This window comes from Bubalus bubalis, chromosome 12 (assembly GCF_019923935.1).
Source record: "Bubalus bubalis isolate 160015118507 breed Murrah chromosome 12, NDDB_SH_1, whole genome shotgun sequence".
Taxonomy (NCBI): Eukaryota; Metazoa; Chordata; class Mammalia; order Artiodactyla; family Bovidae; genus Bubalus; species Bubalus bubalis.
The window spans coordinates 21,625,634-21,652,339 of NC_059168.1; the positions used below are offsets into that span (position 1 = coordinate 21,625,634).

At 42.1% G+C, this 26,706-nt stretch overlaps 1 long non-coding RNA gene across 2 annotated transcripts in view; it reads left to right on the plus strand.

Annotated features, from left to right (window-relative positions):
• Positions 1-12,837, plus strand: part of LOC123328436 — a 48,371-nt gene extending 35,534 nt beyond the window's left edge. For both annotated transcript variants that reach the window (XR_006543258.2, XR_006543259.2), the window contains exon 3: positions 12,190-12,837. This is a non-coding gene — a long non-coding RNA (uncharacterized LOC123328436). The remainder of the gene's footprint in view (positions 1-12,189) is intronic.
• The last annotated feature ends 13,869 nt before the right edge of the window (positions 12,838-26,706 follow it).

Genomic DNA, 26,706 nt, shown 5'->3' on the forward strand with positions numbered 1-26,706 from the left:
CAGATATCAAATTTGGACCATAGAGAAGACTAAGTACTGAATAACTGATGCTTTTGAACTGTGATGTTGAAGAAGACTCTTGAGAGTCCCTTGGACTGCAGGGAGATCAAACCTGTCAATCCTAAAGGAAATCAACCCTGAATATTCACTGGAAGGACTGATGCTGAAGGTGAAGCTCAAATACTTTGGCCACCTGATGCAAAGAGCTGACTTATTGGAAAAGACCCTGATGCTGGGAAAGATTGAGGGCAGGAGGAGAAGGGGGAGACAGAGGATGAGATGGTTGGACGGCCTCATTGAATCATTGGACATGAGTTTGAACAAACTCCAGGAGTTAGTGAAAGACAGGGAAGCCTGGCATACTTCTGTCCATAGAGTCATAAAGAGCTGGACACAACTGAGCAACTGAACAAGAGCAAGGTTTTCTGGGAACAGAGAGGGTTCAGCCTGTCAGTCTGTGGACACCCGCAATCTATTGCCCTTTTCTCTAAGCAGGGGTGCTTAGCCTTTTAAAAAAGTTTTATTGAGATATAATTCACCTACTATAGAATTCATCCATTTAATTGAACAATCCAGTGGTTTTCGTTATATTCACAGATAAGGGCAACCACAGTCAATTTTAGAACATTTTTATCACCTCAAGAAGAAAGTCTGTGGCTTTCAGTGATCACCCCCTCATTCTTCTATCCATACTCACCTTCCACCCTTCCCTTAAAGAACCACTAATCTTTCTTTCTTTTTGGTTGCATTGGGTCTTCATTGCTGCATGTGGGCTTTCTCTAGTTGCAGCAAGCCAGAGCTACTCTTCTTTGCTGTGCATGGGCTTCTCTGATTTGGGAGCATAGGAGTGCGGGCTTCAGTAGTTGCAGCACGGGCTCAGTAATTGTGGCTTGCAGGCTTAGTTGCTCTGAGGCATGTGGAATCTTCATGGACCAGGGATTGAACCTGTGTTCCCTGCATGGGCAGGCAGATTCCTATTCACTGCTTCACTGCATTACCAGGGAAGTCCAATCTACTTTCTCCATAAACTTACCCATTCTGGACTTTCATATGAATGAGATCATGGAGCATGTGGTTTATAACAATTTTTTGGATCCTGAAGATCCACTGAAACGCAAATGGAAACCATGAACCCACTTCCCAAAACATACATACACAAGTATATTCACTCAGAACTTCATAAAATTTTGTGAATTTTTTGAAACCTTTAGGGAGCATCTTTAGGGAGCCAAGATTAAGAACTCATACACTGTAGCCCATCAAGATGGGTAGTTGTCACAAGCAAGTCCTAGTCTGGTTTGAGCACCGCTGGCAGCAAGGCTGTGAGCTTGCAGGAATAGGTCACATGGGGTTATTACAGCCCCAAGGTGAAAAGTGACTAAAGCAACAAGCAAAGGACAGACACCACGTGTTTTCAGAGCTGAAGAAGCTGTGTTTATTACACACAGTTTGCCAAGGAGGGGATGATGGTGAACAGATGTGTCATTTGCAATTATTCCTAAAGATGTTAATTATGCAAATGGAATCTCTGATTAGGGTTCTAAAAACAGAACCCCATATATTATGGGGTGTTGGGTGTGCACAATCAAGCGTGCTTGCTGACTCTTCCTCCAGGTAATCACTGTTGGTGCCAGACTCCTCACCTGGGGTTCTTATTTTCAGCGTGCCACCTTGAGAGCCAGAGAAGCGTTCTGTGGGCCACGTTCTAACTGCAGAACACTAAAGCTGGATCTAGTCTTTGAGATCAGGGAGTATAATCTGTTTTTGTCCAGAGGCAGAAACTGAGGCCCAGAGAAATGATGGGACTTATCACTAGCAGAGCGAGGATAAGATCTCCTATCTCTTACCTCACAGATTCGCTTTCACCTTGCCTTATTACATCAAAGAGGACATAACTCAGCTATTAATTTTCTCACCAGGGTGTCCTTTAAATCTGTGTGGAGTGAGGGCCTGGGAAATAATGTAAGCAAAATATCTCCCTAACCCACTCAGGATGTGCATGTGCCTGTATATGGGGAAGGGGAGAGCAAGTAACTAGAATAGCATAGGGGTTATACTCTAAGCTGTGTTAGTCAACAGAGCAGCCACTGGTCCATGTGGCTATGTAAATTAAAATGAAATAAAATTTAAAATTCAGTTGTAATAGTCACATTCCAGACACTCAGTAGCAACTCGTGGCTCATGGCTACCACTTTGGACAATGCAGAACATTTCCATTGCTGCAGGAAGTCCTCTTGGACAGGGCTTTCTAGAGGCTAGCGTCAGATTTTCTGAGTATGAATCCCAGTAAAATCTCGAGTGTATTCCTTAATGTTTCCAAACCTCTATTTCCTCATCTGTAGAATGTACATAAGCACGGTGTTCACTTTGTTGGTTTGCTGTGAAAAGTATGAATGTAAATAAGATAATGTATGTGCTTCAAAAAGGTGCTTACGTACATGCGTGCTAAATTGCTTCAGTCATGTCCAACTCTTTGCGATCACATGGACTGCAGCCCGCCAGGCTCCTCTGTCCATGGGATTCTCCAGGCAAGAAGACCAGAGTGGATTGCCATGCCCTCCTCCAGGGATCGAACCCCTGTCTCCTGTGGCTCCTGCACTGCAGACTTATTCTTTACCACTGAGCTACTGGGGAGGTCCAAATATTATCATCATTAAGCATCTCAGTATCCTGTTTAAGACAGTACAGCTTCTTTTTTAAAAAATATTTGTTCATTTGGCTGCACTGTGTCTTAGTTGCATTATGCAAGATCTTTTGTTGCCGTGCACAGACTCTAGTTGCAGCTCCCGGTCTTAGTTTCTTGACGGCATGTGGGATCTTAGTTCTGCAACTAGGGATCACACCCTCATCCCCTGCATTGCATGGCAGATTCTTAACCACTGGACTACCAGAGAAGTCCCCAGGGCAGCTGCTCCTGATTGAAATGATGCAGTTTATTCCATGGAGGAGTAAGGAATTATTTGACGGGGCACTAGAATGCCAAGAAGTCTGTCTTGGTTGGGTTATAGTGGAAGGAGGTCAGGAACAGGGAGAAGGAATTAGGAGAGGCTGGGACTGGGGGAAGATGATCAGGGTCCTGGGAACAAGGAGAAGACACAGTGGTAAGGGCTGTGAGAAATGCCCGAGGCAGTCTAGGGCAAGGTGGACAAGTGCCATACTTGGCAGAGACATGGATCTACCAGTCTGAGCATGTATATAAGTGCCCCTCACCTCACTTCCCTTGTGCTAACTGCTTGTCTGCTTGTCCACAAGAGGGAGGCAAGGGAGAGGAGAGAAGGAACTCCAAGTCCAGCTGGCTCTTTGCTGGCAGCTCTGGCCAAAGATTTGCTGTGGAGGAAGATGAAAATTCTGATGAAAATACGACTGCCTTTCACAGAAGCTTGAAGGTCTCAGCTGTGTTTTCCTCAAACCCATTTCCTCAGTGGAGAGGATCCTCCCTAAAGGCTGTGTGTTATTCAGCAAGTCATACTTCACGATCTCTTAGGAGGGCAGGGACAATTTTCACACCTGGCTGGAGGCTGTGCCAACCTCCCAGCAACCCCAGCAACAGGGTCAGCAACACAGGACACGGAAACTGTGAGTGGAGAGGAGAGAGGTGGCAGTCATCCAGGTAATTTGGCCCCACGGCCTGCCACTCCACAGTATTGATTGTGCTGCCAGGGCTCATAAAGCACTGTGTTAGGCATTGAGAGAAGGTATTAAAAAAATCATTCTCTTTGCCCTTAGGGAATTTTCATGTAATTCAGGAGCTAGTGAGCCAAGGGACGAAGGGGCTTAGGGTGGCAGAGGGGGAGATAGGATTTGCAGATGTATTTTATGCCCTGGTCTGCCCAAAGTGTTACCTTGGGTCAAGCTATTGCAGTTTTCTGGGTCTCCTCACTTTCAGATACATTTAAGTGGATGGACTGGGTGATTTTAAAGTTCTCCATTTCTAGAACCCTGAGAGTCTAATTCAGATGTGGGGAGGTGAACACCTAGGCTGCGGAAGAAGATTCTTCCACTAGGGCTGTTAGCTTTATCTTATAAAGTATGGGATGCCCAGTTTCATCTGGATTTCACATAAATGATGAATACATTTTTTTAGTGCATGTCCCATGCTGTATTTGGGACATACTTATACTATGAGATTATCTGTTGTTTGTCTGAAATCCAGATTTCCTGGGCATTCTGTATACTATTTGTCTACCCCTGCCTTCCACCAAACATGTCTGCACCTCTTACCATGTGGGTAAGGCATTTCTGCCTCTCTACATCCTCTTACTGGGACTTCCTGATTAATCTGACTGGTCTGAATCTGTGAAATTCCTTCGCCACATTTGACTGACAAGGATACGTGCGTCTAAGGCAAGGCCTTTGACTTCCTCTGCCTCCCACTGTCTGGACAAAAGCATTCGGCGTCTCTTCCTCTCCCTCTCTCTTGAAAGAAAATCTGAGCACAACTGCTCATGGGGAAGAGGTAGATAACTCCCCCCTTTTCCTGCTGCTTCCCAGCAGACCTCATCCATCCCAGTGGCTGAATGGACTTGCAGTCCATTCTGAGGGTCCATTTATCATAGACATGTCTGAGTGTTCTAGCTTCAAGACAGATTTGGGATGGGGGCAGAGGCCCCTTTTGTCTTAAAGTTTAATCTTTTTTTCTCCAGTTTTGCTTTTACCAACAAACTCTGCATTTGGGGGATTATTGGGTGCTTACTGTCTTAGTAATAAACGGACACTTTCATTCCCACTGGGCCAGTACATTACTGTGTTTTCTTGTTTGACTCAGGTTCCAAACCTCTTATATGAATGTTGTCTCTACAAATCAGACATATTAGCCCATTTACATAGAACCCTGATGACTGTGAAAAAGAAAAAAAGTGAATGGCATGTGACATCATCAGGCTAGAACCAGAGAGAATGGTCAGATATAAGTCATACTGGGATACTTATAGAGGTGACTTGGGAATTTTATGTTGTAAATAAATACTTGCTGTATTGAAGAAGATAGGGAGGGCTCTTGTCCAGTTATCCAGGCCTGACAATTCTAGTTATAGACTTTTACAGTGAGATGGTTATATGAACATACCTCTTGAGATCCTTTGCCAGTGGGTGTTGTCATCCTAGTCATTGGGATTTTTCCCAGCTCAGGTTCTTTATTTCTTGCTTGGACCTTTGCCACACACAGCATTGTCACTCCCTGCCTCCTACACTTGGCTTTCCTAAACACATATTATGTCATCACACTGCCTAAAATCTTACTCTTGCCTCAGAAGCAAGTTCAAACTCTTTAGTATGGTGCACCAAGACCAGGTGGATATGTCAGTCTTCACATTTTTTTTTCCCCTGCTACTACCTTCCCTGCTCCCAGGCTCCTGGGTTATAGTCCCAGTAAACTTATAGTTGTCTCCTAAATATTCTCCTTTGCATCGCCAAGTCTTTGCACAGTTTGGCCCTTCTCCTTTTAATGTCCTTCCTCTCCTGTCTCTGGTGAACATTTGCTTTTGAGAATTAACTCAAAGGTCAGCTTTCCAAAGTGAAAGTCGCTCAGTCGTGTCCAACTCTTTGTGACCCCATGGACTATACAGTCCATGGAATTCTCCAGGCCAGAATACTGGAGTGGGTAGCCTTTCCCTTCTCCAGGGGATCTTCCCAACCCAGGGATCGAACCCAGGTCTCCCACATTGCAGGTGGATTCTTTACCAGCTGAGCTGCCAGGGAAGCCCCAAGCCTTCTTGAATCCCCCGTCCTGGCTGAGCGACATTGTCCTTCCTCTGTGCTCTCAGACTCTACCATGTTGTATTGCAATGGTTGCTTCAGGAATCGGGTGCTCCCTCTTGTGTAGGACCTCCACAAGGGCAACATCTTGTGTCTTTCATCTTTGTAGTTCCTCACTGATGTCACATGCTTCTTCTATTTCCCCTATTATAAGGCCAGCACAGCAGGGGCATCCAATAAATGACTGTTGCTTGCACGAGGACCATAGAATATAGCCCAGATAGCAGTTCAGTTCAGTTCAGTCGCTAGGTCGTGCCCGACTCTTTGTGACCCCATGAATTGCAGCACGCCAGGCCTCCCTGTCCATCACCAACTCCCGGAGTTCACTCAGACTCATGTCCATCGAGTCAGTGATGCCATCCAGCCATCTCATCCTCTGTCATCCCCTTCTCCTCCTGCCCCCAATCCCTCCCAGCATCAGAGTCTTTTCCAACGAGTCAACTTTTCGCATGAGGTGGCCAAAGTACTGGAGTTTCAGCTTTAGCATCATTCCCTCCAAAGAAATCCCAGGGCAGATCTCCTTCAGAATGGACTGGTTGGATCTCCTTGCAGTCCAAGGGACTCTCAAGAGTCTTCTCCAACACCACAGTTCAAAAGCATCAATTCTTCAGCACTCAGCCTTCTTCACAGTCCAACTCTCACATCCATACATGACCACAGGAAAAACCATAGCCTTGACTAGACAGACCTTTGTTGGCAAAGTAATGTCTCTGCTTTTCAATATGCTATCTAGGTTGGACATAACTTTCCTTCCAAGGAGTAAGCATCTTTTAATTTCATGGCTGCAGTCACCATCTGCAGTGATTTTGGAGCCCAAAAAAGTAAAGTCTGACACTGTTTCCACTGTTTCCCCATCTATTTCCCATGAAGTGATGGGACCGGATGCCATGATCTTCATTTTCTGAATGTTGAGCTTTAAGCCAACTTTTTCACTCTCCTCTTTCACTTTCATCAAGAGGCTTTTTAGTTCCTCTTCACTTTCTGCCATAAGGGTGGTGTCATCTGCATATCTGAGGTTATTGATATTTCTCCCAGCAATCTTGATTCCAGCTTGTGCTTCTTCCAGCCCAGTGTTTCTCATGATGTACTCTGCATATAAGTTAAACAAGCAGGGTGATAATATACAGCCTTGACGTACTCCTTTTCCTATTTGGAACCAGTCTGTTGTTCCACGTCCAGTTCTAACTGTTGCTTCCTGACCTGCATACAAATTTCTCAAGAGGCAGGTCAGGTGGTCTGGTATTCCCCTCTCTCAGAATTTTCCACAGTTTATTGTGATCCATACAGTCAAAGGCTTTGGCATAGTCAATAAAGCAGAAATAGATGTTTTTCTGGAACTCTCTTGCTTTTTCGATGATCCAGCAGATGTTGGCAATTTGATCTCTGGTTCCTCTTCCTTTTCTTTATTTTATTTAATTTTTTTATTTAATTTTTTAACTTTACAATATTGTTTTGGTTTTGCCATATATCAATATGAATCCACCACAGGTATACATGTGTTCCCCATCCTGAACCCTCCTCCCTCCTCCCTCCCCATACTATCCCTCTGGGTCATCCCAGTGCACCAGCCCCAAGCATCCAGTATCATGCATCGAACCTGGACTGGCGACTCGTTTCATATATGATATTGTACATGTTTCAATGCCATTCTCCCAAATCATCCCACCTTCTCCCTCTCCCAGAGTCCATAAGACTGTTCTATACATCAGTGTCTCTTTTGCTGTCTCGTATACAGGGTTATTGTTACCATCTTTCTAAATTCCATATATATGCGTTAGTATACTGTATTGGTGTTTTTCTTTCTGGCTTACTTCACTCTGTATAATAGGCTCCAGTTTCATCCACCTCATTAGAACTGATTCAAATGTATTCTTTTTAATGGCTGAGTAATACTCCATTGTGTATATGTACCACTGCTTTCTTATCCATTCATCTGCTGATGGACATCTAGGTTGCTTCCATGTCCTGGCTATTATAAACAGTGCTGCGATGAACATTGCGGTACACGTGTCTCTTTCAATTCTGCTTTCCTCAGTGTGTATGCCCAGCAGTGGGATTGCTGGATCATAAGGCAGTTCTATTTCCAGTTTTTTAAGGAATCTCCACACTGTTCTCCATAGTGGCTGTACTAGTTTGCATTCCCACCAACAGTGTAAGAGGGTTCCCTTTTCTCCACACCCTCTCCAGAATTTATTGCTTGTAGACTTTTGGATCACAGCCATTCTGACTGGTGTGAAATGGTACCTCATAGTGGTTTTGATTTGCATTTCTCTGATAATAAGTGATGTTGAGTATCTTTTCATGTGTTTGTTAGCCATCTGTATGTCTTCTTTGGAGAATTGTCTATTTAGTTCTTTAGCCCATTTTTTGATTGGATCATTTATTTTTCTGGAATTGAGCTGTAGGAGTTGCTTGTATATTTTTGAGATTAGTTGTTTGTCAGTTGCTTCATTTGCTATTATTTTCTCCCATTCTGAAGGCTGTCTTTTCACCTTGCTTATGGTTTCTTTTGTTGTGCAGAAGCTCTTAAGTTTTATTAGGTCCCATTTGTTTATTTTTGCTTTTATATCCAATATTCTGAGAGGTGGGTCATAGAGGATCCTGCTGTGATGTATGTCGGAGAGTGTTTTGCCTATGTTCTCCTCTAGGAGTTTTATAGTTTCTGGCCTTATGTTTAGATCTTTAATCCATTTTGAGTTTATTTTTGTGTATGTTGTTAGAAAGGTTCTAGTTTCATTCTTTTACAAGTGGTTGACCAGTTTTCCCAGCATCACTTGTTAAAGAGATTGTCTTTAATCCACTGTATATTCTTGCCTCCTTTGTCAAAGATAAGGTGTCCATATGTGCGTGGACTTATCTCTGGGCTTTCTATTTTGTTCCATTGATCTATATTTCTGTCTTTGTGCCAGTACCATACTGTCTTGATGACTGTGGCTTTGTAGTAGAGCCTGAAGTCAGGCAGGTTGATTCCTCCAGTTCCATTCTTCTTTTTCAAGATAGCTTTGGCTATTTGAGGTTTTTTTGTATTTCCATACAAATTGTGAAATTATTTGTTCTAGCTCTGTTAAGAATACCGTTGGTAGCTTGATAGGGATTGCATTGAATCTATAGATTGCTTTGGGTAGTATACTCATTTTCACTATATTGATTCTTCCAATCCATGAACATGGTATATTTCTCCATCTATTAGTGTCCTCTTTGATTTCTTTCATCAGTGTTTTATAGTTTTCTATATATAGGTCTTTAGTTTCTTTGGGTAGATATATTCCTAAGTATTTTATTCTTTTCGTTGCAATGGTGAATGAAATTGTTTCCTTAATTTCTCTTTCTATTTTCTCATTATTAGTGTATAGGAATGCAAGGGATCGTCTTCCTTTTCTAAAACCAGCTTGAACATCGAAGTTCACGGTTCACGTATTGCTGAAGCCTGTCTTGAAGAATTTTGAGCATTACTTTACTAGCATGTGAGATGAGTACAATTGTGTGGTAGTTTGAGCATTCTTTGGCCTTGCCTTTCTTTGGGATTGGAATGAAAACTGACCTTTTCCAGTCCTGTGGCCACTGCTGAGTTTTCCAAATTTGCTGGCATATTGAGTGCAGCACTTTCACAGCATCATCTTTCAGGATTTGAAATAGCTCCACTGGAATTCCATCACCTCCACTAGCTTTGTTCGTAGTGATGCTTTCTTAGGCCCACTTGACTTCACATTCCAGGATGTCTGGCTCTAGATGAGTGATCATATCATTGTGATTATCTGGGTCGTGAAGATCTTTTTTGTACAGTTTTCTGTGTATTCTTGCCACCTCTTCTTAATATCTTCTGCTTCTGTTAGGTCCATACCATTTCTGTCCTTTATCGAGCCCATCTTTGCATGAAATTTCCCCTTGGTATCTCTAATTTTCTTGAAGAGATCTCTAGTCTTTCCCATTCTGTTGTTTTCCTCTATTTCTTTGCATTGATCACTGAGGAAAGCTTTCTTATCTCTTCTTGCTATTCTTTGGAACTCTGCATTCAGATGCTTATATCTTTCCTTTTCTCCTTTGCTTTTCACTTCTCTTCTTTTCACAGCTATTTGTAAAGCCTCCCCATACAGCCATTTTGCTTTTTTGCATTTCTTTTCCGTGGGTAGCAGATATGTAAGTTAATTGTGTGGTGTGAATTTTCAGACTAAATAAATCTTCACAGTGGAAATGACTACACTGAAATTTAGTATAGAAACATGCTGCAGCCCATGAAAACCCAACAGATTATGTAATTTAAATGAAGGATATGAAATCTTTATCTCAAGGCACAAATCAGAAGAGAACCACAGCATGAAACCCATGTAATAGGTTAACATTGGCATTAGTATTAGCACGAGGTAGTCCTTCCTTCTTTGGGGTAGAGAATGCCTGTTTTGGTATCAAACTACATCTCATCAACATGTTTGTTATGACTTATGGAAGGAATGTTTTTTTTCTTTGCCACGTAAGATCCAGTGGATCAGCAAGCTATCTCTGTTGGCAAGTACTTCTTGAGAGGCTGTGAGACTGGTCACAGGGATAAGGGGTATTTTTTGGACACTTTGCCTAAATGAAATCTGAAGGGACACCTCTTCTAATATTTTGTTTCCTTCATTGGGCATAAGTTTAGCTCTCAAAGTGTAAAAGTCTTAGACTTCCCTGGTGGTCCAGTGGTTGAGAATCTGCCTACCAATGCAGGGGACATGGGTTCTATCCCTGGTCTGGGAAGATTCCACACATCATGGGGCAGCGGAGCCTGTGTACCACAACTACTGAAGCCTGCACCCTAGAGGCCGTGCTCTGCAACAAGAAGCCACCTCAATGAGAAGCCCTTGTACCACAACTAGAGAGTAGACTCACTCGCCACAGCTAGAGAAAGCCCAGGTGCAGCAATGAAGACCACTGCAGTAAACAAACAAACAAACAAAAAGCATAAAAGTCCTAAGAGGAAAAATTGCAAGTCTACAAGCACTCTAGAGAAAGAACACTTGGCTTGGAGGCAAGCGTCTAGTCCCAGCTCTGTCACTAAGCCCATGGGTGATCCTGGGGAAGTCACATAACCTCTGAGGACCTCAGTTTCCCCATGTTTGTGTCAAGGGGGTTCTACTAGGACCTCTGAAGTATTTATCTGCTTTAGCATTTTGATCCTACGTGCTTCTCTGCAGGGACAGATTGTGAACTTAATGAGCTTAAGCTTCAAGGATCTTTGCATGCACAGCTCTTTTCAGAAGCCCTGGGAGGGGCCCATCAATATCTTTTCCTTGGTCATATATTTTTGTAAAGTTTCAAAAAGTAAAATATTTTAACTGAAATTGGTTAAGACAACTATCTCGTTTTACTCCCCACTCTCCCTTCATTGCAATTCCCCAGGTGTGGGGTGGCCTTGAATTGGTTGTGGGCATGTTTGGGGTTCAGATAAAGAGAAATTGGGTTGAAGATATTAATGATACAATTCCATGTAGCCTAGAGTTACTTTTGTGTATAGTTGCATTGTTACTAGTTATTCTAATATAGGTCTGGCTTCCAGAAATATTTCTACTATTCCCTGTGCTGAATGGCATGCACAAGAACAAGTCAAAACACTTCTCAATTGCGTCTATATAATGTTTTGAGTGACATAAGAGTATAATCAAATTACTCTTATACCACATCTATCACCTTATTGATGAATATAAGGGGTTCTGTCACTAGAATCCTGTTTCTTCAGGACTTTTTAATGCATTGTATTGATACCAATGCATGCTCACTCACTAAGTGTGGCATGAAGGGGCAAGGCCACTGATGATGCCATGGAATGAACTTATCCTATAATACTTGGCACTGGAAGCATGTGGGGATTGGGAGAGGGACAAGATTTTGAAATGTACAGAGCCAGAAGATAGTCTGTTGAAAATTCTTCTAGTCATCAAACATGAAAAGTTATAAATGGAGGATTCAGTTTTCAATGATGCCTAAACAAAATGGAAATGTTCTTTCAGCAGGAATATACTCAATAAAGCAGCATGTATAATTATAAACACACTGTTTTCCCTTGTTTTGATTATGTGTGCTCAAAATAGAATTTTCCAGAATGTCTGTGTTTGTAGGGGCAAAAACCTTTAAGCAGTACTGTAAGACGTAAGTCTCTGATTTTGCAGGTTTTATGCATCACAGAATAAGCCTTTACATATCTGACACATCTTGTCGAGATGAATTGTATTGGTTTTAGATGAAACAGCATGCAGTATTGATACAATTCATTAAAAAGTCCTCAAGAAACAAGGGTTCTAGTGACAGAACTCCTATATTCATCAGTAAGGTGATAGATGTAGTATAAGAGTAATTTGATTATACTATTATGTAGCTCAATATATTATAGACACAATTTAGAAATATATTTGACTTGCTCTTATGCATGCCTTAATTTTGGACTAATTTTGTATCCATTTTCAGAATGGCTGATAGACTAAAACTCAAAGAGGAAAGGAAGGATGTATCTTAATGGAAATTGATGATTTAAACTAAAAGAAAGAAGACTAGCAGAGACTTTAAAATATTGAAAACTCTCTTATCACAACGGAAGCTAAAGACTCTGATGGCCAAAATCAAAAAGATAGGAAACGACCACAACAGCAAAGAAAACATAGACAAAGCAGTAACAAAAATGAGAGGAAATTTATGTGATTTGGGACACTCCAGGACAAAGAACAGAAGGAGGATAAAAGTAATGGTCTGCATGAGGACATGGACTACAGAAAAGTTAATGAGTGTCATTGGTATTTAAAATTAGCCACTGCAAAAGAAGCCTGAAATGTCATGACTCTTTTGGCTCATAGATGAAGGAAACTGGTTAGAGCTTAGCCCAAATTTGACAAAACTCTAAAAATGTTACATGACACTGTAATGAATTAGAAGTTGGAAAAAAAACTTTTCTAAATTATCAATAATGAATAAATAAATTTCTAGTAGACTGAATTATCCTCATTTCCTTATAGAAAAATTATATTAAAAATTATATAAAGAGATGACTAACAATTTGGAAAAAAATTGTGCTTGTACTTCAGGCAGCTCATCAGGAAATATGGTTTGTCATTCTGCCGCCCCCCCTCACCCTCCCCCCCCACCCCCGGTTTTTGTGATGTTTGCAGTTTTTCAGTTTTAGAAATTAGTATTTTATAATATTATGACTTCTTACTTCATTGTAAATAAATATTCAATTTGTACTCAATTTTTGTTTTGATTTTGTATTCTCCTTCAGTAATTAGGGCCACCAAATTATATCAGCACATGATCTGTTGCTACTCATCTGACAGATTCCTTTATAGAGCAGTGTTTCTCAAGCCTTAATAGGCATTTGAATCCCCTGGGGATCTTGTTAAGATGCAGCTCCTGAGATTTCTATATTCCTAACGAACTCCCAGTTGGTGCCCACACTGCTGGTCTAGGGACACACTTTGAGAATCCGATGTACAACTGTGGCTTCCCTCTGACTGTGCATTGGGTGATGCTCTTAGAAAACACAGATGCCTGGGCCCCACCCCTGAAGATTCTTAGGAAACTTTGTAACTAGGCAAACAGACCCTTTGATACACTGTTGCTAGGAATTCAAACTGATGCAACCATTTTGAAGGTTAGTTTGGCAATATCTTCTTGGAAACCCTAAAGAGGTCAGCTGGAAATTCTGGGAAAGGGAGTTTAGAAATTCCTAGCACAGGCTGGTGGAGAAGGCAATGGCACCCCACTCCAGTACTCTTGCCTGGAAAATCCCATGGACACAACTGAGCGACGTCACTTTCACTTTTCACTTTCATGCATTGGGGAAGGAAATGGCAACCCACTCCAGTGTTCTTGCCTGGAGAATCCCAGGGATGGGGGGAGCCTGGTGGGCTGCCATCTATGGGGTCGCACAGAGTCAGACATGACTGAAGCGACTTAGCAGCAGCAGCAGCAGCCCAGGCTGGGGGGAAAAAAAAGTGTAGAAGGATGGTGTTTGGCTGAGAGACAGTAGATACATAATTGGTACAGGGTACAATCTCTGTAACCCAGAACTTCTACTTTTAGGAATTTATCCTAGTAATATATACCTATATAAATATATAGGTATGACTTTAATTCCACAGTATTTGTAGTTGGGAAAACTAACAGCAACCTGACCATCAATAAATTACACAAACTATGAAACATCTTTACAATGAAATAGCAATCAGTTCAGTTCAGCTCAGTTGCTCAGTCATGTCCGACTCTTTGCGACCCCATGAATCACAGCACGCCAGGCCTCCCTGTCCATCACCAACTCCCGGAGTTCACTCAGACTCACGTCCATCGAGTCAGTGATGCCACCCAGCCATCTCATCCTCTGGCGTCCCCTTCTCCTGCCCCGAATCCCTCCCAGCATGAGTCTTTTCCAATGAGTCAACTCTTCGCATGAGGTGGCCAAAGTACTGGAGTTTCAGCTTCAGCATCAGTCCTTCCAAAGAACACCTAGGACTGATTTCCTTTAAAATGGACTGGTTGGATCTCCTTTCAGTCCAAGAGACTCTCAAGAGTCTTCTCCAACACCACAGTTCAAAAGCATCAATTCTTCAGCACTCAGCTTTCTTCACAGTCCAACTTTCACATCCATACATGGCCACTGGAAAAACCATAGCCTTGACTAGATGGACCTTTGTTGGCAAAGTAATATCTCTGCTTTTCAATATGCTATCTAGGTTGGTCATAACTTTCCTTCCAAGGAGCAAGCGTCTTCTAATCTCATGGCTGCAATCACCATCTGCAGTGATTGTGGAGCCCAATAAAGAAAGTCTGACACTGTTTACACTGCATCCCATCTATTTCCCATGAAGTGATGGGACCAGATGCCATGATCTTCGTTTTCTGAATGTTGAGCTTTAAGCCAACTTTTTCACTCTCCTCTTTCACTTTCATCAAGAGGCTTTTTAGTTCCTCTTCACTTTCTGCCATAAGGGTGGTGTCATCGGCATATCTGAGGTTATTGATATTTCTCCCGGCAATCTTGATTCCAGCTTGTGCTTCTTCCAGCCCAGCATTTCTCATGATGTACTCTGCATATAAGTTAAATAAGCAGGGTGACAATATACAGCCTTGACGTACTCCTTTTCCTATTTGGAACCAGTCTGTTGTTCCGCAGCTCATCTTAGTTAAACAATTACTACATGCCAGACATTGCTGTAAGTTATTTATAAATATTAAATTTGTCTTCACAATTATCATGTTTCCATTTTGCAGATGATGTAATTTATATGTATTAACATGGAAAGCTGTCCAGGGATATAACAGGTGAAAGCAATTAGCAGAACATTATTTATAATATATCATGCATTACCATTATAATATACTAGCAAAAAATAATATATTCAAATCTGAGGCCTAGTCTTCAGTAGACAACTGCTGATATAGAATAGGAATGAAAGGACATTCATTTATATTCAAACACACTGTTTTCATGCAATTTAACTGGTAACACTTTCAGAGGAAGTAAAAATGATCAGGCTGATTTGGTGGATAAGAGCAATCTGTCAATGGTCAGATGGGTAGTCATTCTTATTGATCCCAACATGAGGGCTGATGGGAAGAACTGACCTATAGATGTACCTCTATCACATTTCTTTAAGGACACACTCTAGGAAGAAAATACACCAGTGCAATTTGTCTGGGCTTCTCAGTTGGTCCAGCTTTTTGTCTTATACTGTTTCACCTTAGTAAAGTCGTTCCACTCTTAGGCCATGGCAAGGTTTAAAAAAATTCCCAACACTTTATTATGGGATTTTTCAAACATACAGGACAGATAAAAAGAAATCTACAGGGAACACATGCATCTATCATCCGGACTGTACAATTAACATTTTACTATACTTCCTTCATCACAAATCTACTTATCTCTCTGTGCATCCATTGATTCACTTCATTTCCGGGGATGCACTTCAGAGTAATTTGCTGACGTCAATCAGTACACTTTCCCCTGAATGCTGCAGTATACATATCAACAACTATAGTTTAATATGTTTCTAGTTTGTCTTCTTTCCTTTTGAGGGAACATTTACACGGGAAACACACAAATCTTAGGTGTACCATCTGATAAGTTTTCACTAGTGTGTACATCTGCAGAACTCAGACTTCTATCCAGAGAGAATTTTACCATAACTGAGAGTTCTCTAATGCCCCTTTCTGGGTACACCATTTCTCCCCACCACTCCCCTCACTAGACAACTACTGCTCTGATTTTTTCCCACTATAGATATCCTTTCTAGAACTTCATACAGATGGACTAATACAATATGTATTTTGTGCAACAATCCTTTTACTCAGCCTAACGTTTTTTGCAATTCATCCACATTATTGCATATCCCCATTGTTCATTAACCATTTCCTTATTTTCTGGTATAAGATGATGTTTCAGATTCAACTCGTACTTTCCCAGTTGTAGGCCTGGAATCGGCCATTTTTCCAAGGATCTCTGGTTTCTTTTGCGTTGTGCTTATGTGCTCAGTTGTGTCTGACTCTTTGCGACCCCTTGGACTATAGCCTGCCAGGATTCTCTGTCCATGGTGTTCTTTAGGCAAGAATACTGAAGTGGGTTTCCATTTCCTCCTCCAGGGTATCTTCCTGACCCAGGGACTGAACCCCCGTCTCCTGCATTGGCAGTACCACATGGTAAGTCCCTGGTTTCCTTTAATAAAGGGTATATTCAGAGACCAAGATTTGGGCACTCAATGTTTTAATTGCTAATGGGGTATCGATGCTTTTATGTCATTCACTCAGTGGACAGATATAGGAAATATGTATATATATATATACACACACATATATATATGAGATATATGTGTGCATGTTAATGTATGTACATATAATCCACACATATTCATCTATAGTATTTATATATTTGTGTGCATGTATATATTTATACACACATAATGAAAGCTAAGTACGTACCAATACTTTGGTTTCAATCTTAAACCCTCAGGGTTTCCCAGACTTTCCTGTTTCAGTGTTTATAAATACCTTCCCTAGCAATGAGAATATTGGCCCCTATTATCACAGCATATTTACTTATTGGCTTAATCTCCCAACCACGCTGGCTGTCTCTTCCACCCACCACCACATCCCACCTCCTCTTTGTCCTGTGTCTCACCCCCTCCTGCCCTGCATCCATGCCTCTGCATGCCTTCCTCAGCCCTCTCACATCCCTCTGATTTCAGTCACGTGCTGAGTTCTCCATCCTGGGAAGGAAAATACAGAGAGCAGGTACCACATTTTGATAGGAAAAAGCCCAAGTGAACAAAACCAACACTGCTCCATTTGCAGTTCTATTTCTTAATTCCTGTTACTAAATGTTTACAAAGAAAAGCACTGAGCCTTTAAAAACAAAACAAAACAAAACAAAAGGGAACAATTAAGTGGAGCAAGTTACAATTTTAAGTCCTAAGTAGAAGACTTTTAACAGGCTATTAGAATGATAACCTGTGGCTGCTGTGGAACCAGCTCAAAGGCTCCCTGATGTCGCCCAGGAGGGGCTAACACTGCTCTGTAACCAGTGAAAACACTTAAGGCCTTCAAAGGCGTTAATCAGTCATAAGGAGTATTAGCAGAAGCTTCCGCAGGGGAAGCATTGGCTGTCCTTGGGGAGACACAGGGGGTGAAGGTCCGGGCCATTCACAGAGATCTCCAGCCTTGGCATTCACAAGGTCTCAGCTGTGACAAGTTTGCAAGCCCCAAGGTCAGGCTTTTACCCACTGACTTGAGCTTCCTGGGGATTTTTCATCAAAGCCTTTGCCTATCACCTTAGGGGAGAAACCCTGGTGTAGTTACCTTCATATTTCTTAAAGTCTGAGAAATAACCTGGCTTTTGGAAAACAATTGTTAACGCTTCCTGGAAGTTTTGGAAGGCAGGAACCCTCTTGAGTGCACCAAGCACTGTGCAGTGCTGGCTCTTTGATTTCTAGCTCGGTTTTGACTCATGCCCCCACTGCCTTCCCTGCACTCACCAGAAAGCACGGCTTCTCAGCTTAGTTTGCTTATCAGACTGCATAAAGCCGGGTGGTCTCAGGGTCTGCTTTATCTTTGGCCACACACTACCTGCTGACCCGGGAACCCACTTAATCGTCTCTGAAATATGCCTCATTTGTAGGTGCCGGGAGCCATCTCCCGGCATATTGCATATTGAGTGCAGCACTTTCACAGCATAATCTTTCAGGATCTGGAATAGCTCAACTGGAAGTCTATCACTGCCAGGAGCCAGCGTGAGGAACTCCGCCCGTGGCAAAGGTCATGAGGAAGGAGACTCGGCATACACAAAGGTGGGATCGAGCCTCAGGAGTCCCCCTGGAAATTCTCAAGCATCTACCCCCCAAACCAGAGTCTGCCTACTTTCTGCTTTGTGCTTTCACCTACACCTCTGACTTTACGGGGGACTGTCCCCCACTACCTCTCTCTGAAAAAAGAGTTAGCTTACAGCTCCAGTTAATAATTCCTGGGTGTGACAGTGTTTCAACCTACAAACTCCTTTGGAAATCCTCTAGCCTGCCTGAATAGGTTTTTCCGGCCACATGATTGTTCAGAGCCTCCCAACTGTGAGAGGCAGGAGATGTTCTAAACTGTCTAAACACAGATTCCTTTGAGTAGTTAAAAGATTGATTAGAAATGGTATTGGTGAAGGGTTTTTCACTTGTTGGGCCAATGTTTGCTGCTAAGTCTCCATATCCCTTACCTACTGTGTCCTTGGCAGTGTATTGATTGATATAATGGGTGTATAGAAATGTAAGTAGTAGCCTCAATGTTTGTAACCTTGGACCCTTGAGTTAATTCTTTTCTTGATTGAGCCCACCTCACCTTTGCCCTATAGGAATGCAGCTTTGTCCAATGCTTTTTTGGAGGCTGGCGCCTGACTTTAGAATAATCACCTTTAGAGAAAAATAAGTTTCTTAAAATGTTAACAGGCCTCCTGGCCAGAAGATGATGTAAATCACCTGAATTTTTGCATATGATAAGTTTGAAAGCCTGGCTTCGATTAGGACCAGGAACTGCTGTCCTTGCATGACTCCACCCCTTCCCCCATTAATCCTCTATGCACAACTTAAGGTATAAAACTACTTTGGAAAATAAAGTACGCCCCTTTTTTGTTCACCGAAATCTGGTCTCCCCATGTCGTTCTTTCTTTCACTTTCTGGCTGAATTTTTCCTCTGAGGCGGGGAAGCTCGTCAAGCCTACTAATTTTGCCTGGGCTTTTAAGATCTGACCAGGGAGGCCTTAGTGTCTCCTCTCCTTCGGGAGAATGGGAGGACACCTGCGGCCTTCGTAGGTGACGTAAATTCCCTGTTTTGGAATTTTATTCAGCCTCTTTTCTCCACTGAATTTCCTCACTGAGCTATCCTCATTCTATTACTCTTTATATCCTTAATTAACGTTTAATTAAGCAGTTGTTTCCTGATCCTCGCCTACGCCGTCTCTCCTTCGAATACCCTGGATCAGCTGGGGCTGGACCCCGGCATGTAGGCTTAAGGCCGCCTTAACCTGAAACAGGGATTGCAGATTTGTTTCAAGATATATTTTTTGTTGTTCAGTTGCTAAGTCGTGTCTTGACTCTTGCAATCCTGTGGACTGTAGCCCAACAGGCTTCTCTGTTCATGGGGTTCTTCTGACAAGAATACTGGAGTAGGGTGCCATTTCCTCTTCCAGGGGATCTTCCTGACTCAGGAATTGAAACTGTGTCTGTTATGCCTCCTGCATTTGTAGGAGGATTCTATAACACTAGTGCCACCTAAGAAGCTCTGTATCTAATTTAATTCTCATGTAATTTCTCAAAGAAAAAACTACTAGCTTCACTTTACCTATGATGAAAACGGAGGCCCAGAAGCCATAAAGAAATTGCCAAAGATCTTGCAGTAGAACTGGAACCTGAATTCAAATCTATTTGCTTCCAAAAAACTTGTTCTTTCCATGGCACCATACTTTGTTGTTGTTTCTGAACCTAAGCTTCACCGTTAACATTCAGTCAAGTCAGTCACTCAGCTGTGTCCGACTCTTTGCAACCCCATGGACTGCAGCACAACAGGCCTCCCTGTCCATCCCCAACTCCCGGAGTTTACTCAGACTCATGTCCATTGAGTCAGTGACGCCATCCAACCATCTCATCCTCTGTCATCCCCTTCTCCTCCTGCCTTCAATCTTTCCCAGCATCAGGGTCTTTTACAATGAGTCAGCTCTTCCCATCAGGATATCAAAGTATTGGAGTTTCAGCTTCAGTATCAGTCCTTCCAATGAATATTCAGGACTGATTTCCTTTAGGACGGACTGGTTGGATCTCCTTACAGTCCAAGGGACCCTCAAGAGTCTTCTGCAACACCACAGTTCAAAAGCATCAATTCTTCTGCGCTCAGCTTTCTTTATAGTCCAACTCTTACATCCATACATGACTACTGGACAAACCATAGCTTTAACTAGATGGACCTTTGTTGGCAAAGTAACGTCTCTGCCTTTTAATATGCTGTCTAGGTTGGTCATAACTTTTCGTCCAAGGAGTAAGCGTCTTTTAATTTCATGGCTGCAGTCACCATCTGCAGTGATTTTGGAGCCCCCCAAAATAAATTCAGCCACTGTTTCCACTGTTTCCCTATCTATTTCCCGTGAAGTGATGGGACCAGATGCCATGATCTTCGTTTTCTGAATGCTGAGCTTTAAGCCAACTTTTTCACTCTCTTCTTTCACTTTCATCAAGAGGCTCTTTAGTTTTTCTTCACTTTTTGCCATAAGGGTGATGTCATCTGCATATCTGAGGTTATTGATATTTCTCCCAGCAATCTTGATTCCAGATTGTGCTTCATCCACCCTAGCGTTTCTCATGATGTACTCTGCATATAAGTTAAATAAGCAGGGTGACAATATACAGCCTTGACGTACTCCTTTTTCTATTTGAAACCAGTCTGTTGTTCCATGTCCAGTTCTAACTATTGCTTCCTGACCGGCATACAGATTTCTCAACCCTTAACTTTCAGTTCAGTTCAGTTCAGTCGCTCAGTCGTGTCCAACTCTCTGCAACCCATGAATCGCAGCACGCCAGGCCTCTCTGTCCATCACCAACTCCCAGAGTTCACTCAGACTCACGTCCATCGAGTCAGTGATGCCATCCAGCCATCTCATCCTCTGGCGTCCCCTTCTCTTCCTGCCCCCAATCCCTCCCAGCATCAGAGTCTTTTCCAATGAGTCAACTCTTCTCATGAGGTGGCCAAAGTACTGGAGTTTCAGCTTTAGCATCATTCCTTCCAAAGAAATCCCAGAGCTGATCTCCTTTAGAATGGACTGGTTGGATCTCCTTGCAGTCCAAGGGACTCTCAAGAGTCTTCTCCAACACCACAGTTCAAAAGCATCAATTCTTCGGCACTCAGCTTTCTTCACAGTCCAACTCTCACATCCATACATGACCACTGGAAAAACCATAGCCTTGACTAGATGGACCTTTGTTGGCAAAGTAATGTCTCTGCTTTTGAATATGCTATCTAGATTGGTCATAACTTTTCTTCCAAGGAGTAAGCATCTTTTAATTTCATGGCTGCAGTCACCATCTGCAGTGATTTTGGAGCCTCCCAAAATAAATTCAGCCACTGTTTCCACTGTTTCTCCATCTATTTCCCATGAAGTGATGGGATCAGATGCCATGATCTTAGTTTTCTGAATGTTGAGCTTTAAGTCAACTTTTTCACTCTCCTCTTTCACCTTCATCAAGAGGCTTTTGAGTTCCTCTTCACTTTCTGCCATAAGGGTGGTGTCATCTGCATATCTGAAGTTATTGATATTTCTCCCAGCAATCTTGATTCTAGCTTGTGCTTCTTCCAGCCCAGCATTTCTCATGATGTACTCTGCATAGAAGTTAAATAAGCAGGGTGACAATATACAGCCTTGATATCTCCTTTTCCTATTTGGAACCAGTCTGTTGTTCCATGTCCAGCTCTAGCTGTTGCTTCCTTACCTGCATACAGATTTCTCAAGAGGCAGGTCAGGTGGTCTGGTATTCCCATCTCTTTCAGAATTTTCCACAGTTTATTGTGACTTACGCAGTCAAAGGCTTTGGCATAGTCAATAAGGCAGAAATAGATGTTTTTCTGGAACTCTCTTGCTTTTTCTTTTCTTTTTTTTAAAAAATTTATTATTATTATTATTATTTTTACTTTACAATATTGTATTGGTTTTTGCCATACATCAACATGCATCCGCCATGGGTGTACACGTGTTCCCCATCCTGAACCCCACTCCCACCTCCCTCCCCATACCATCCCTCTGGGTCATCCCAGTGCACCAGCCCCAAGCTTCCTATATCCTGCATCGAACCTGGACTGGTGATTCGTTTCTTATATGATATTATACATGTTTTAATGCCATTCTCCCAAATCATCCCCCCCACCTCTCCCACAGAGTCCAAAAGACTGTTCTATACATCTGTGTCTCTTTTGCTGTCTCGCATACAGGGTTGTCATTACCATCTTTCTAAATTCCATATATATGCATTAGTATACGGGAGTTGGTGATGGACAGGGAGGCCTGGTGTGCTGAGATTCATGGGATCACAAAGAGTTGGACACGACTGAGCGACTGAACTGAACTGATACTGTACTGGTGTTTTTCTTTCTGGCTTACTTCACTCTGTATAATAGGCTCCAGTTTCATCCACCTCATTAGAACTGATTCAAATGTATTCTTTTCAATGGCTGAGTAATACTCCATTGTGTATATATGCCACAGCTTTCTTATCCATTCATCTGCTGATGGACATCTAGGTTGCTTCCATGTCCTGGCTATTATAAACAGTGCTGCGATGAACATTGCGGTACACGTGTCTCTTTCAATTCTGGTTTCCTCAGTGTGTACGCCCAGCAGTGGGATTGTTGGGTCATAAGGCAGTTCTATTTCCAGTTTTTTAAGGAATCTCCACACTGTTCTCCATAGTGGCTGTACTAGTTTGCATTCCCACCAACAGTGTAAGAGGGTTCCCTTTTCTCCACACCCTCTCCAGAATTTATTGCTTGTAGACTTTTGGATCGCAGCCATTCTGACTGGCGTGAAATGGTACCTCATAGTGGTTTTGATTTGCATTTCTCTGATAATGAGTGATGTTGAGCATCTTTTCATGTGTTTGTTAGCCATCTGTATGTCTTCTTTGGAGAATTGTCTATTTAGTTCTTTGGCCCATTTTTTGACTGGGCCATTTATTTTTCTGGAGTTGAGCTGTAGGAGTTGCTTGTATATTTTTGAGATTAGTTGTTTGTCAGTTGCTTCATTTGCTATTATTTTCTCCCATTCTGAAGGCTGTCTTTTCACCTTGCTTATAGTTTCTTTTGTTGTGCAGAAGCTTTTAATTTTAATTAGATCCCATTTGTTTATTTTTGCTTTTATTTCCAATATTCTGAGAGGTGGGTCATAGAGGATCCTGCTGTGATGTATGTCGGAGAGTGTTTTGCCTATGTTCTCCTCTAAGAGTGTTATAGTTTCTGGCCTTACATTTAGATCTTTAATCCATTTTGAGTTTATTTTTGTGTATGTTGTTAGAAAGTGTTCTAGTTTCATTCTTTTACAAGTGGTTGACCAGTTTTCCCAGCACCACTTGTTAAAGAGATTGTCTTTTCTCCACTGTATATTCTTGCCTCCTTTGTCAAAGATAAGGTGTCCATAGGTGCGTGGGTTTATCTCTGGGCTTTCTATTTTGTTCCATTGATCTATATTTCTGTCTTTGTGCCAGTACCATACTGTCTTGATGACTGTGGCTTTGTAGTAGAGCCTGAAGTCAGGCAGGTTGATTCCTCCAGTACCATTCTTCTTTTTCAAGATAGCTTTGGCTATTCGAGGTTTTTTGTATTTCCATACAAATTGTGAAATTATTTGTTCTAGCTCTGTGAAAAATACCGTTGGTAACTTGATAGGGATTGCATTGAATCTATAGATTGCTTTGGGTAGTATACTCATTTTCACTATATTGATTCTTCCAATCCATGAACATGGTATATTTCTCCATCTATTAGTGTCCTCTTTGATTTCTTTCATCAGTGTTTTATAGTTTTCTATATATAGGTCTTTAGTTTCTTTGGGTAGATATATTCCTAAGTATTTTATTCTTTCCGTTGCAGTGGTGAATGGAATTGTTTCCTTAATTTCTCTTTCTGTTTTCTCAGTATTAGTGTATAGGAATGCAAGGGATTTCTGTGTGTGGATTTTATATCCTGCAACTTAACTATATTCATTGATTAGCTGTAGTAATTTTCTGGTGGAATCTTTAAGGTTTTCTATGTAGAGGATTATGTCGTCTGCAAACAGTGAGAGTTTTACTTCTTCTTTTCCAATTTGGATTCCTTTTATTTCTTTTTCTGCTCTGATTGCTGTGGCCAAAACTTCCAAAACTATGTTGAACAGTAGTGGTGAGAGTGGGCACCCTTGTCTTGTTCCTGACTTTAGGGGAAATGCTTTCAGTTTTTCACCATTGAGGATAATGTTTGCTGTGGGTTTGTCATATCTCTTGCTTTTTTTGATGATCCAGTGGATGTTGACAATTTGGTCTCTGGTTCCTCTGCCTTTTCTAAAACCAGCTTGAACATCTGGAAGTTCACAGTTCACGTATTGCTGAAGCCTGGCTTGGAGAATTTTGAGCATTACTTTACTAGTGTGTGAGATGAGTGCAATTGTGTGGTAGTTTGAGCATTCTTTGGCATTAACTTCAGTGTTGAGCAAATCTGAATTCCACCAGATTTTCAAACATGACCCCAAACTGTCATTCTCTTCTTTGACTTGGTTTTAGCTCCAACTGGAAGCATGAGTCTAAGCATTTAGTTTCATGGAAGAGAAATGCAAGAGGCACTCTCTAAAGTTACTACCTTCTATCCTGTGGGCTTTGGGCAGCCCAGAGTAAGTTTGTTTCCAGAACTAGGAGTCTGGCACAGTGACCTTGACTCAAAAGGATCCCTGTCCAGGCCAGTTAAGTGTGGAGTACCCTCTTTCAATGCCAGGCAGTTCAAAGAGGTACAGAAGAGTTGTGACCTGACTTCCTAATCCTGTGACTTGTGGGCACCTGTGTGCCTGCTTGGTTGTTGTGATGTCACATGGACTTCAGCTTCTATAGTTAGAATCACAAGCCTCCATGAGGTAGTTGAGTAAACCAGGAGAACTTCAGAGCTGGAATGGACCTTTAACTTGGTCTAGTTCCATACTGTCTAAGGAAAAAAAAGAAGAAGAAGAAGAAGAAAAGAAAAGCTCTGTCTAGCACCATGGTCAGAAACAGGTTTAAATACTTCCTGGGGAAGGAATACTACAATCTCTCCCCTTTAATTGGTACATTGTTAGGCAGCTCTGGCAGCTCCGAAATTCTTTTAAAATTAGATTATATATAGCTCTCTATAATTTTCAAGCTCTTCACCTGATTGATTTTCCTCAATTTTATCAGAAACTGATTGCTATAAAGTTGATCCATCAACCAAGTAGCTGGTGCAGATAGTTTGGACTAAGCAAGGTTAGTTCAGGCAAAACTTACAAGGCTCTCCAGTAGAGTTTACTTTCATTGTCTTAATCATGCTACCTTTCTTTAGGGACAACCCCTTCTCACCCTCTCCATTCTTTCTTCCTCCTTCAGAATTCCTGCTGTTATGAAAAGTTTGGAAACTTAGACACCATTGTGACTGATAAAAACATGACTGTCCCCTCTAAGGAGAAGGTTACATCTTGAATTTTTTTTTTATTTTTTTAAGGCTAAAACCTTGAAAGGTTTGGCATAAAGGAACAAATTCGAAATGAATCTTAGTATTCAGGCAGTTTGAGGGAGGGTGGGGCTAAGTGAATATAGATTCCCAGCACTTTTGATATTGAAACAGCATGTAAAACATCCATCAGCTTAAGCTAATTTTGTCTCCTTAAATAACATGTTAATTAATCAGATTGAAATGGCACCAGCTTACACTGGTTTTGTCTCTGTAACTAAGTTGATTAATCAAACCTGGAGACTTTAAGTGACAGGACTGAGCATGTGCAGGATGGGAACCCATGTCTCCACTATAACCCGGAACCCAGAGCCAGAGATCTTCATGCCACGAAACTCAAAGATGAGATATGTTGCCACGGTGCTCTTTAGGAAGCACTATGTCCTTCAATAAGGAAAATCTGGTTTCCTGCAATATGGACTAATTCAAGACTAGCCAATAAGCTTCCAAGTTTGAAACTCCCCTAGCTCCTTAAATGTCACTTGAAGCCTGGGTGGAAACGAGAAATTTGAGAACTTTGCTTCCAGTTTCCTTGCCGGTTAATCTCATAATAAAGCTCTTCCTTTCCTCAAAAGCTGATGCCATAGTAACTGGCTTCTGTGTGCCGCAGGCAGCCCGCCCTTTCTTGGTAACAATTTCGCCTCAGGTAGGACACCTGACTCACCAAGGTGAGCCTGGTTCTACATGTCCATCCTGGTCTGATGATGCTCTCCACTTGGTGAATACTGGTGGTCTCACAGGAGGATGGAATAGAGTGTAGGGAGGTTAGTGACCTGTGTTGCTGCTGCTGCTGCTAAGTTGCTTCAGTTGTGTCCGACTCTGTGAGACCCCATGGACTGCAGCCTCCCAGGCTTCTCCGTCAATGGGATTCTCCAGGCAAGAACACTGGAGTGGGTTGCCATTTCCTTCTCCAAGTGACCTGTGTTACTTGACGTCTAAGTGCAATAGAAAGTGGCTCATTGGCTCAAAGAGTGTAGAGCCTGGTCCCAAGCAGCCCTTAGCATGCAGCGCCATTAGCCTCTCACCCAGTCAGAAGGAGTGGTAGGTAATCCTGCTCAGTCACTGGTCCAGGTTGCAGTGGGCCCCACCCACAAAGAACCAACTGTCAATGAGCTGCAGGATTCTTCCTCAGCCATTGGTTGGGGCTGCAGTGGCCCCGCCCACAAGCAACCAACTGTGACGGAGAGCCCATTAGTGAGGGGATTTTTCAGCCAACCATTGGTG